Raw genomic sequence first — 12,166 nt, 5'->3', positions numbered from 1 at the left:
TGAGGCAGGCGCCGTGGCTCATGTCCTCAGCTCAGTACATGAGGCATGCATGCAGCAGGCACCGTGGGATCCCTATGGCCCCTGTGCAGTGCTTCTATGGCTTCCTTAGCCCCTCTTTCTTCCGCTCCGTCTTCTCCCAGAGCCAGGCGCAGGCAGCTGGGTGAAACAAGAGTTCATGAATGAACAAATGAATGGATGGAGTGGAGTCCCTCTCCACCCTCACTTCCGATCCCCTAATCCCCTTCCCATCCCCATCTCTAGGCTTGGCTCAGGGCAGAGCCCCAGGTGTTTTTCATTAAGGGTTTTACTGGGATTCTCAGGCTCTAGCTGAGGAAGGCTGAAAAAGCCACCTAATCCTCTGCCCCACCCCCAGGCTGAGCCCGACACAGTGGGAGTCAGGATACACAGTGGGAGGCAGGGGCCTATCCTCTCCCACTACCCAGACCCTTCTTAGGCAGCCTCTGGCCATCTCCAGGAGGTCACCCAGGGCCCAGCTCCAGTCTCCAAGCCCATTCCCCACCACCTGTTCTTTATACTGCAACAGTCAGAACATCCTTCTAAGGAACAAAGCTAATTATCCCATGCCCTTACTTTAGAATCCACCCAGGTTGCCCCCTTCCTTTTTTTTTTTTTTTTTTTTTTTTTAACAACTGGCTCTGATTTGTGGCACTTGCCAATGTCCATGGTATAAATATTTCCATCATGGCCAATTTCAAACTACCTTGTGAGGTCACTGAACTCATGAGCACAGTCAGCTCTCAAAAGCCAGTAGAGCCGGCTCCCTCACCATCAGCCACACCCCTGTGCCCTTGACCTAGAAAACCAGCTCTCCTTTACTGGCTCCAGTTGTCCCTCCAGCCTCACTTCTCACTGCTTTTCCACCCCCAATGCAGATACTGCACACTGGGTGGGTGAGGGGGTGGATCTTGTGGGTCCCTGGGTGCACCTAGCACTTTCCAAGAACACCTCTCTCCTCCTCTTTTGCCGGGCCAGCTCCTTTGACAAGATCTCATTCACATGCCTCCTCCTCCAGGCAGTCCTCTCTAAGTCCTGAAGCTGGATGGGGTGTCCTTCATCTGTTTCTACAGCACTGCCCTTGGACATCTGTATTGTTTAATAATGCATGTGTGTCCTTGCCACAAAACCGTGGGCTCTTCAAAGGCCAGGGCTGTGCTCCTGATATCTCTGGGTCCCCAGGCCCTGACCCAGAGGAGGCCTCAGTGACTGTGTTGAAGGAGTCAGACGCATGTAGGGACGTGCTCAGGGCACAGGGCTCCAAGGGAAGAGCCACTTCAGAGGGCTGGAGCTATTCTCTTGGGCTTCCCCAGCAAAGGCCAGCGCCGCCTATGTAGCCAGCTTCCTGGGAGACAGAGGGCACTGCCCATGCTCCTCCCACCATGGGAGAAAAGAATTGCTCCCCAACTTCTGGATCTGACATATTCCAAGTGACATCTCCCCACCTGCCCACTGGTTCATAGGGACACGGAGCTGCCTGGGGCTGGGCAGAAATGAGCTGCCATCTGTCCCCTGGTTGTTTGTGTACTCAGGACCATGGTTCCCTGCAGGGCACATCATTATTAACTGTGGTGCCAGCACCCAGGCGTGTCAGGGAGGCCACCCTTTCCCATGCCTGGGAACCGCTTCGGGGCCTGCTGGGGCGGCTCCAGGCTGGAAGAGCCTCTCCCACACCTGTCCAGGTGTCCTCTGGGACAGAATGGATGAACAGGAAGCAACCGCAGCACAGGAGCGGCACAGACCTGGGTCTGCACGTCCGCTTGGCCACTCAGGAGCTGCATGAAGAATCAGTTTGGATATCAATTTCCTCATTTGCAAAAAGAGGGTGGGGATTCCTGCCTGTCAGGGATTTTGTGACCATCAGAGTCATAGCCACTATTCATGCAATGCTTGCAAAGTGCCCAAACCAAAATGCTAGAGTTTACTCCCATTACTTTATTTAATGCCCCTAGGAGATGAGTTCGTTTCACAGATGAGAGAGCTGAGGTTCTAAGGAGTTTATGGTCACACAGCCAGTAAAGTGGGGTCTAACCCCAAAGCCCCTGCTCCTGCCACTATATTACTCTATGTCCCTGAAATCGGAGGGTAGGCATGGATAGAGCCTGGCACATTCTAGGCACATTGGAAATGGTAGTCCTTTTTCATAATTAACCAGAATCTTGGTGCCTGACAGTTTTAGTGGCAGGCCGCATTTTCTTAAATCTCTTTCCAAGTCTCATCTGCGCCTGAAGGTGGGCACCGGCCCTCCTGCTTTCCCTATAAGGAAATGGAGGGGTAAGGAGATGTAACAGCTTCACACAGTCCCTCAGCCAGGGCGGGCAGAGACTGCTGAGTGCCAGCTCTGGGCTCCTGGCCTGGCCTCTGGCTCCTGGGAGAAACTCCCTTTGTCTGGGGTACAGGCAAGGGGCAAGGAGGGAGTTGAACAGACAGGGCTGGGAAGAAGGGCTGCCCATCAGGCTCGGACGCTGAGTGTGTGAGTAGCAAGGCCAGCCCCCTCAAGCTGTCTCCACTTCAGTCTCCACCAGGGGCCACAAAATCATGTCCAGCTAGTCTCGAAGATCCAGGCCTGCCACCTTTAGCAAACCCTTATCCTCTCCAGACCTGTTTCCTCGCCTGCGAAACAGGAGTGATAATAACGCCTGCAGCACCACACAGCTCGAGTTTGTGTGAGAATACGACGAGGGAAGGATGGTGAAGACCCCTGAGCACTGTGGGTGTGAGCACTCTCTGGGGAGGGGCCGGCCCTGGCTGGTCAGCCTTGTGTGGCACTGTACCGGAGAGGCACATCTGAGGGACAGCTAAGCTCCCCCTGGGGAGCAGGGACTGTGCCCCCTTTCATGCACAAAGCATGCTTAAGTTCCCTCTGCGAGAAGCCCTGCTGTGTGTCTGGATTCTTAGGCTTGAAAGGCCTTACCTTTCACACCAAGCGACCAGTCTTTTCTAACAGGTTCAAGTGGTAGCACATCTGATAGGGCAAAACAGCCTCATTTACAAAGAGAAAAATAAATTAAAATGTTATATAACCTTGAGAATAAGGCCAGACAGTCAGCCCAAGGTCTCTGGAGCAACACATAGAGAAAAAGAGTTGGTTAAAGTCTTTCTTCTTCTGTGGACTCTGTCCGGGCAGCCCTGAGCTGGAACTCAGCCCAGCCCTCGTGCCACGGGATATTTTCCACCCTCAGAAGTAGCCGGGCTGGACCCAGAGGGGAGGCCAGGCTGCTCCTGCACTGGGGACCCAGAGGCCCAGTGTGGACCCTCTTCCTTCGCCATCAGGCTGCAGGGAGCACCTATCAGGAGGATGGGGCTGGAGTCTGCATCCTTGAGGCCCCCCAGCCTAGTTGTCACTAGACTGGTCATCACCCTGGCCTGGCAGAATCCTGGGAACTACGAGAAGTCATCTCACCTGGGACCACATCTGATGGGTGAGGATCAGAAGGAGGCAGCCCTGGTTAACGGATGTCACCCTGGGGCTCCACACCGTCTCAGTCTGTGGCCCTGTCACTGGTCCAACAACAACGTCTATCAGGTGCTAAGAGGTGGCAGTAGCCCATGTGTGGCCATGTCATACCTCACCCAGGCTTGCAACAGACACCCTGTGCACTAGTCACGAGGCTGGAAAATGGCGGGACCAGGATTTTGAGCCCAGGCATCTGGCTACAGAGTTTTTCTCTGAACCACCATGCCCTCCCACCTCCCCCATGAGTTCTGAAGGGGTGACCATGTCTCCTGCTCCCCAACGCCCACTTTCCCTTTAAGGGCTAACACGGGGGTTAAAAGCCCCACAGAGGGAAGCTGTTCGCCCTCAGAGAAGGTATCCCAGCTCATGGCCCGGGCTCTGTCCTCAAAAGGGTTCTGCAGATTTGGGATTGAAGATGCTGCCCTGGACTGGGCTCAGGGGCTCTCGCCTGTAATCCGTATTTGGGAGGCTATTTGGGAGGCTAAGTCAGGATGATTGCTTGAGGCCAGGAGTTTGAGGCCAGCCTGGGCAACATGGACCCTGTCTCTAATTTAAAGAAGAAAGATGCTGCGCCGGAAAGGTCTTTCTGAGGTCCAGATTGCCCACAGGCGGCTCTGAGGCAGCCCAGAGGAACCCCAGCAAGCTTGCCCTGAGGCTCTGAGGGCAGCCAGCCCATCTGCTGCCTCCTGGGTCTGCAGGTCTCAGGACTTTTCAGCCTTAAATCTAGTCCAAACTTAGACTGTCCACATGGCTGTGCAGGCTTTGCTGAGGTCAAGGAGCAAGTTGGGGGCTGAAATCCTGCTGTCCAGGTGCAAGGCTCACAGGCCTGGAGGACAGAGTGACTTTCTCTTACTGGTCAGAGGTGCCGTCTGCTAACTGAGCTGCACCCCACCCAAATGGGGATGTGCAGAGGCACCATGTGGACTGGGGCTAGGCCTGCCCAAAAAAAGGCCAGTCAGCCCAAAGTCCCTGGAGCAAGTGTCCTCCTGCCCTCTGACCCTGGGCCTGTTCACCTCTGCAGGTTCTCCAAGGTTACTTCTCAGCCTCAGGCAAACAGACCGTGCTTTCTGGATTCTAAATCAAGATTCATAGGTGGACAAAGGAAGCGTTTCGATTTATGAATCTAGAAATAAGGAAATGCTCATAGTTGAAGAGCACTTGCATTTTTCTAGTTTTGAGTGGTTACAAAGTCATCATTTCCACACCATGGAACACTACTCAGCAATGAAAAGGAACACACTCCTGATGCACACAGCTTGGATGGAGCTCAGATGCTGTCTCCTAAATGAAAGAAGCCAGACTCAAAAGGCTTCCTACTATATGATTCCACTCATAGGACATCTGGAAAAGGCAACACTTACAGAAAACAGATGAGTGGCTGCCAAGAGCCAGGGGTGGGGAAGGGGTTGACTACAAAGGGTGCAGGGAAGTTTTGGGGATGATTGAACTGTTCTAGATCCTAACTGTAGTGGTGGTTATACAATTGCATGCATTTGAAAAAAGACTGTATAACAATAAGGGCAAATTTTACTGTGTGTAAAATATACCTTAGTTTTTTTTTTTTTTAAGAAAGGAAAAAAATTACATTTTCTTTTTAACATTATATGCCCCCTTTTTTCCACTCATTTTGACTGTAACATAAATTTGAATTATTAAAATATTTCAGACAGGGCACAGTGGCTCACACCTGTAATCCCAGCACTTTGGGAGGCTGAGGCAGGCGCATCACCTGAGATCAGGAGTTTGAGACCAGCCTAGCCAACATGGGGAAACCCCATCTCTACTAAAAATACAAAAAAATTAGCTGGGCGTGGCGGTGCATGCCCGTAATCCCAGCTACTTGGGAGGCTGAGGCAGGAGAATTGCTGGAACCCAGGAGGTGGAGGTTGCAGTGAGCCGAGATCGCGCCATTGCACTCCAGCCTGGGCAACGAGAGCAAAACTGCATCTCACGGAAAAAAAAAAAAAAAAGAAAAGAAAAGTATTTCATCTAGTGGATATCTGTGAAGCACTCCCTGTAAATCTATGTGCTCTGCATGGAGCAGGGAGCTGGACCCAGAAGGCCCTCCTCACACCTCCTGACCCTGTGTACTCAGGCCCTATACGCCCCTGTTTCCCTTCCCGGGGAATCTGTATGGCTTCTTGCCTAACAGTGACCCATGTGGTTCAGCCAGTTACTATGTGCTAAAATACTGGAATTTCTGAGATGCTTCCATGGCTTATGGGACTGTAATATTTGAAGTGGGAACCTGGGAACCAGCCTCCTCGTCACCCCACCCCTTCTCCATCAGGGAAGAGGAGAAGCAGTGCAAGCTGTCAGGCCATGGTCCAGCGGGGACTCTGGCCTGCTGTGTGACTTATCGAGAATCCTGTGTCAAGATATCTTAGCTGATGTGCCCCTGCCGCGGGAGGGCCATTGGCAGTGTTTCGCTTTATTTTTTTTCATTGAACCAAAGTGCTCTGGACTATCGTGCATAAAATCAACCCACTGGTTGTTCCTCTTAGTCCTCTTTCCTAAGTATCCTCAGAATCCAGTCACAGCTCCCTTCCTGTGGCCACCTCTTGTTCCAGGCCACAGCCCCTCTCACAGGGGCCCTGCACAGGCCTCCCAGCTGACTGGCCCCCAAGCCCCTCCCACAGCAGCCAGTGGGATCATTTGGAGACCAAAGCCTGCCATGCTCCTCCCTCAAAGTCATGAGTACATGAGGAACCCACACCCATTAGCAAGAAAAAGAACAAAAACCCCTTAGGAAAATGGGCCAGAAAACAGGACAATGCAATTCCTCTAAGAAAAAAGCGGCCGGGCGCGGTGGCTCACACCTGTAATCCCAGCACTTTGGGAGGCCAAGGAGGGCAGATCACAAGGTCAGGAGATCGAGACCATCCTGGCTAACATGGTGAAACCCCGTCTCTACTAAAAATACAAAAAATTAGCCAGGCGTGGTGGCGGGTGCCTGTAGTCCCAGTTACTAAGGAGGCTGAGGCAGGAGAATGGCGTGAACCTGGGAGGTGGAGCTTGCAGTGATCCGAGATTGCACCACTGCACTCCAGCCTGGGCGACGAGTGAGACTCCGTCTCAAAAAAAAAAAAAAAAAAAGCAATACAAATGGCAAAACCATATGAAATGGGGCAGTGTGGTGGCTCATGCCTGTCATCCCAACACTTTGGGAGGCCAGGGCAGGAGGATCACCTGAGGTCAGGAGTTTGAGACCAGCTAGGCCAACATGGCGAAACCCCATCTCTACTAAAACTACAAAAACTAGCTGGGCATGGTGGTGTGCACCTGTGGTCCCAGCTACTTGGGAGGCTGAGGCACGAGTATTGCTTGAACCTCACTGGAGGTTGCAGTGAGCTGAGATCATGCCACTGCCCTCCATCCTGGGCAACAGAGAAAGACTCTGTCTCAAAGCAAAACAAAACAAAAAACATATGAAATGATTCCTAACCTTATTTGCAATTAAATAAAAGAAAATCAAAACAACCGTGTGATACCATCTCTATCTCCCACTCCAGCAGAAAGAAGAAAATGAAACCATTTGAAGGTGTGGTCTCTGGGACTCCCACCCAAAGTCTGGGCACAGTGACAGGTGTGGCCAATGGGTGAAGTTTTTGGAAGGCAATTGTGAAGAACAATCCTTTCCATCCAGAGTCCACTGCTAGAAAAGCCTCTGAGGGGTTTACTGATAATGGCTTACTAAAATACCCACCCAAGACCTTCAGTCCTGCACTGTGTACAATAGCAGAAGCCTAGAAATAAGGTGCTCACCAATAGGGAAGAATTGGGTCAGTTACAGTCCGTCCGCACAACTGAATGCTCCACAGTCATTATACGAATGGGGTAGAACTATCTGCACGTGCCGAAATGAAACTGGGTCAGAAAAAGGAGCTGTAGGTCCCCGTGGATAGACCCATCCCTTTGGTGTAACTTTTTAAAAGCACAGACTTATCCTCACAGGTATGTGCACGGAAAAAATTTCTGGAAACAGCAACCAAAAACCTATTAAATGAAATTGCCTTTGGCAAGAGCCAGGTGGGGAGAAGGAGGATTTCACTTTTCATTTTGGACTTTTCTGTTCTGCTTGGATTTCTAAGCATGCGCACACGCATATATTAATTTTTTAAAGGTCATCAGGAAATATCTAGGTGGTAAGATTTGAGGTCAATTTAATTTTCTTTTTGTACTTTTCTATTTAAAAAAAGAATCAAAATCAATGTGTTTAAATGTTTCAAAACAAATAAAAGCCTCCACTGCTCTGGGGATAAAGTCCACAGTCCTGAGCATTACACCCAGGAGGGAGGTTCTTCCGGCTTCACCTCCAACCTCCTCGTGCTGAACTCCTGGCCCCAACCCCAGCCAACCCCATCAACTCTCTACACTACAAAGCTCTGTGCTGTCTTACCTCTGGGCCTTTGCCTATGCTGTTCCATCTGCCTGGAATGCTCCTTCCCCTCTGGGTCATCCCTTTATTTGACCTTACGTTTCCTCTGGCTTGAAGCTAGGTGCCTGCCAAGTGCTTGGTGGTATGGGCCTGCCTGGTGGCTCCCCCTGACCTCACCTCCATACCCTCAATGCTGCACTATGCCGCCAGCCTCCCTCACTACCTTGCAACAGTCTTGAAGGTGAGGACGGGGCCTGGGTCACTGGCAATGTCCAGGGCCTGGCACTGTGCCTGGCACATAGTAGGTTTCATAAACATTTGTTGACAGAACTGACAGATGACTGACTGAATGAATGAATAAACAGTGGCACCCCAGGCTTATCCTTAAGCAGGCCTGTTTGTGGGGTGAGGTTCCTGGCCAGGCCCCAGACGCAGGGCCTGGGCACCTGCAGAGGCAAACCTGGAGGGACAGACACAGCCGCCGGCAGCAGAGCCGCCCGCTAGACTCCAAGGTGGCTTTTATTTCCTCTTCTTTGGGTGCCAAGTCCCTGAACAAATATTTTCCTGGAGTGGAAGAACGGCTTAGCTCCCAGCCTTAAGTGCTGGAAACACCGGCTGGGTAAGGCAGGTTCCAGGAACCAGAGGAAGCTAGGGCCTGGCTGCAGCTGGGGGAGGGGGTCCCAAGGGCTGCCCTCCAGGCAGTGCCCACCCTCCCGCTGTCTGAAGAGGGGGCCTGCTCTGCCTTCCCCATCAGGCTCAGGGAAGCCGCCACTCGCTTGCTCTGCTCAGCACACAGCTGCGAGAGGCTTTTGCCCTGGGCCTCTCTGCCCATAAATCAGAATCCTCTGGGATTCTGAAGAAAACGTACACCATGTGGGCCTCCCTCATTTTTGCTGAAAAAGCTGCAGTGAGATTTAAAGGAATAATTAGAATCTCAGAAGCCCTTTTATAAGCGTTTTTCTTCCCTTTAACTTTCTTATTGAGGAATAACATACACAGAGTGCACTCATCTAAGTGTATAGCTTGATGATTTATTTACATATGTGTTCATCCTTTTAATCACCACCCACATCAAGCCAGAGAACATTTCCGCACCCCAGAAGGTTTTTTGTGTCCATGCCTAGTCAATACCACACCCTCAGCCCGAGGAACACACTGGCTTCTATTATCATCAATTAGTTTTGCCTGTTCCTGAACTGCCTACAAATGGAATCATGCAGTGTCGGCTTTGTTGTGTCTGGCTTCTTGTGCTTAATATATATGCCCATGATGTTCATCCCTGTTGTACCCGTGTCCGTAGCTTGTCCTTTTTTGTTGCTGAGTAGTATTTCACTGTGTGAATACACCACAATTCATTTATCTATTCTCACGGCAAAGGACATTTGGGCAGTTTCTGTTTGAGCTCTGATGAATAAAGCTGTTACATGCATTCTTATACACACCATTCAGCAGCTATATGCTCTCATTCTGCTTGGATCATAGGGGAGGTATATGTTTAGTGTTAGTAGGTATTTCCAAGTAAGTTTCCAAAGAGCTCCTATCAATTCTCACTCCCTCTAAAAGCCTAGGGACATCTCCCCACAACACGACGTTGCCCATCCCTAAATGCAGCCTTTCTGGTGGTGGGAGGTGGGTGTGGTGGTGACTTGCACTGTTAAAAATCTTCTAAATGTTGCTTGACTTCCACAGCAGGGTAGCAGTACCAGCCAGCCTCAATGAGCACCCCAAAAGCAGAGCCCCCCTACTTGCAGTGAGCCCCTGAATGCCATGCCTCCTGCCAGGCTGCACAAGGAAACATCTGCCCTCCAGGAGCACCCAGGGTGGCAGGAAGCCAGAAAGATACCTGCTGTCATGTGGCAGGAGGTGCCCGAGAGGCATGACCTGAAGTAATGAGAACACAAAGGACTCAAATGCCTCCCCCAGCCTTGAAGGAGAGCAGGTGTGGGGCGGACCTGCCGAGGACCTGCACTGGGGCAAATCTATCCTTGCACATGTGCACGCCACGAGTGGGCGCGGCTCATGTACTGGGGAGGCGCAGCAGTGTTGGGGGAGGGAGGAAGGGAGAAAGCCAGGGGAGGGCTGGTCCCATGGCCAGGCAGAGTCTGCAGAAGCTCCAACAGCTTTAGGGCCTGTGGGCCCAAAGCAGTTTCTAAGCCCCTCTAGGCTCCTCACTCATTCAGCTCCAGTTGCCAGGGGCTCACCACCTCCCGAGGCAGCCCAGCCTCCTTTGTCTTCTGCCAAGCTGGAGAGAAGGGGCAGGGGATGAGAGTAATTGGGGTGAGGGAGAGGGCGCCTCAGCAGAAGGAGCGTGGTCCTCATCCCGGGGCTCCTCTGCACAGTCGGTACCTGCAGACCCGTTTAAAAAACCCTTTCTCCCAGATGCTGTGGGGGGCCCGTGCACCAGCAGTGCCTTACCTGGGAGGGAGCCTGAGATGGCCCACCTCAAGGCCCAGCTCTGGGACTACTGTCCCTTCTGCCCTAGATGGCCCACTCAGAGCACAGCCTCATCCCCAGGCTCCCCTGTAGGAGAGCAAGGTGAGGCAGGGGCACGCCGCCCAGGTGCAGCCAGTTTTGCCTCTTACCAGCCCCTCCTCCCCACTCATCCTACAAAGTCATCAACCCTCACCTCTGCTCCATGGCCAGGCCTCAGGCCCCAGCCCTCTGCATCTTCATCTTTCCTGCAGCCCCTCAGAGGCACCCTCTCCCTTGTGGGCAGCCCTGACGCTCTGCATTCCAGCCCCTCCCTCCTGCACCTGCCAGCACTTCACATCCTCTACTGACATCCCTTCCCCCACGTGAGAGACTGACTTGAATTTGTCCTTCCAGACCCAGTTCAACCACCCTCTGGCACCTCCACGACCCAGATGCTGTGCAGGTTAGGTGCCCTGTTGCCCCACAGCCCACACAGTTCTCTGTCATTGATACCACTCTATCATTTGTCTGCTTCCTCTGGCCACAACCTCCCTGAGAGCAGAGAGCAGAATAGAAGGCAGGGTCTTTATTCTGGCTATGAAAACATATCCCAAGCAAAACCCCCGAGGCAAGTGAGGCAAAAAAATGCTATTTAAAACAGAAGCTGGCTGCACATTGAGAGTGCAGCACGATCTGAGAGAAGATGGCTTGTGCAATTAGAAAATAACTTGGGAGAGGTCTTAGTAGAAGATCCAGTGAGTCGCCCATGCAATGTACACGCACACTCTCTCCCACACCCAGGCCAGACTGTGGGCATGATGTAAAGGGAATGGAAAAAGGAAATAGTGCCCACTGCTCCCCTCCCAGGCAGGGCAAGTGGGAAAGTGAAGAGATGGGGATTAGGCTTTGCGACACAGGACAGCAGGCTGAGGCCCAAGGGGAGGTGGGCAGTCACTGCTTGAGGAAGGAGTGCCCAAGGATGACATTTAAACACCTCCACCTTTTTTACTGTTAGTCTTAAACATGTGGCAAAGTCTGTTCGATGGCACAGCCCTGTCCTGGGGGTGCCCTGGCGTGGGGGACTCAGAATGGAAGCGCGGAGTTGCGAAAGGGCATTAAGAACGAGCAGGGCCAAGAGGTGGGATGGGGTGCAGTTTAATTGATTTGGATATATGGGGACAGGCAGCCCAGGGGGCTGGGGTCTTGGCACCTTGCAGGTCCCATGTGGAGGGTTATTAATACATTATTAATAAAAGTAATACTATCTGATGGCCGATTCTACAAGTGGGCCCTCCCTGTCCAGTCCAGGAACTGGCAGGAAATAGGCACTGGTATTTTCAGTGTTTGTTGAATGAATAAATGACCTGGAAAACTTTATCTCGGCCTCCAAACCCTTTGGAACACAATGTGTCAGGGAAGAATAGAATTCTCCATCCTGCAAAGCCACCCGGAGCCAGCGGTCCCTGCTCCATCAGCAGGTGCAGGGGCAGGGAAGAAATGGTCCCTCCTGCTCTGCACAGCCCAGGCCGTTCCTGGGGTCTAGGGTCGGGGGCTGACCTGCACCAGGGACAGAATGGGCCAGCAGCCTGGACAAGACTGGGAAGCCAGCTATAATAGATGCTCTAGGACACTAAGGACCCCTGCGGTGCAGCGTGCTGCCTCAACCTCCAGGTCTTTCACTGTCGTTTTTCCCTACTCTGCAGATGGTTTTTTTAGACCTCTGGCACTTAAGACTGTTGCTAGTGAGTGTACAGAAATCACAGTGAGCAAACAACACATAGCAAGCTTTGAGAATCAGTAGGGAGCCCATCATGTCCTTGAGGAAGGGAATGATCCACTTGGAGCCTTAAGGAACAAGGAGAGCTGGGCAGGAGGGCTGAGCCCCGGGAGGAGGAAGGCGAGAT

The sequence above is a fragment of the Pongo pygmaeus genome, chromosome 12 (genome assembly GCF_028885625.2).
Source record: "Pongo pygmaeus isolate AG05252 chromosome 12, NHGRI_mPonPyg2-v2.0_pri, whole genome shotgun sequence".
In the NCBI taxonomy this organism is placed as follows: domain Eukaryota; kingdom Metazoa; phylum Chordata; class Mammalia; order Primates; family Hominidae; genus Pongo; species Pongo pygmaeus.
This window is presented reverse-complemented; position numbering follows the sequence as displayed.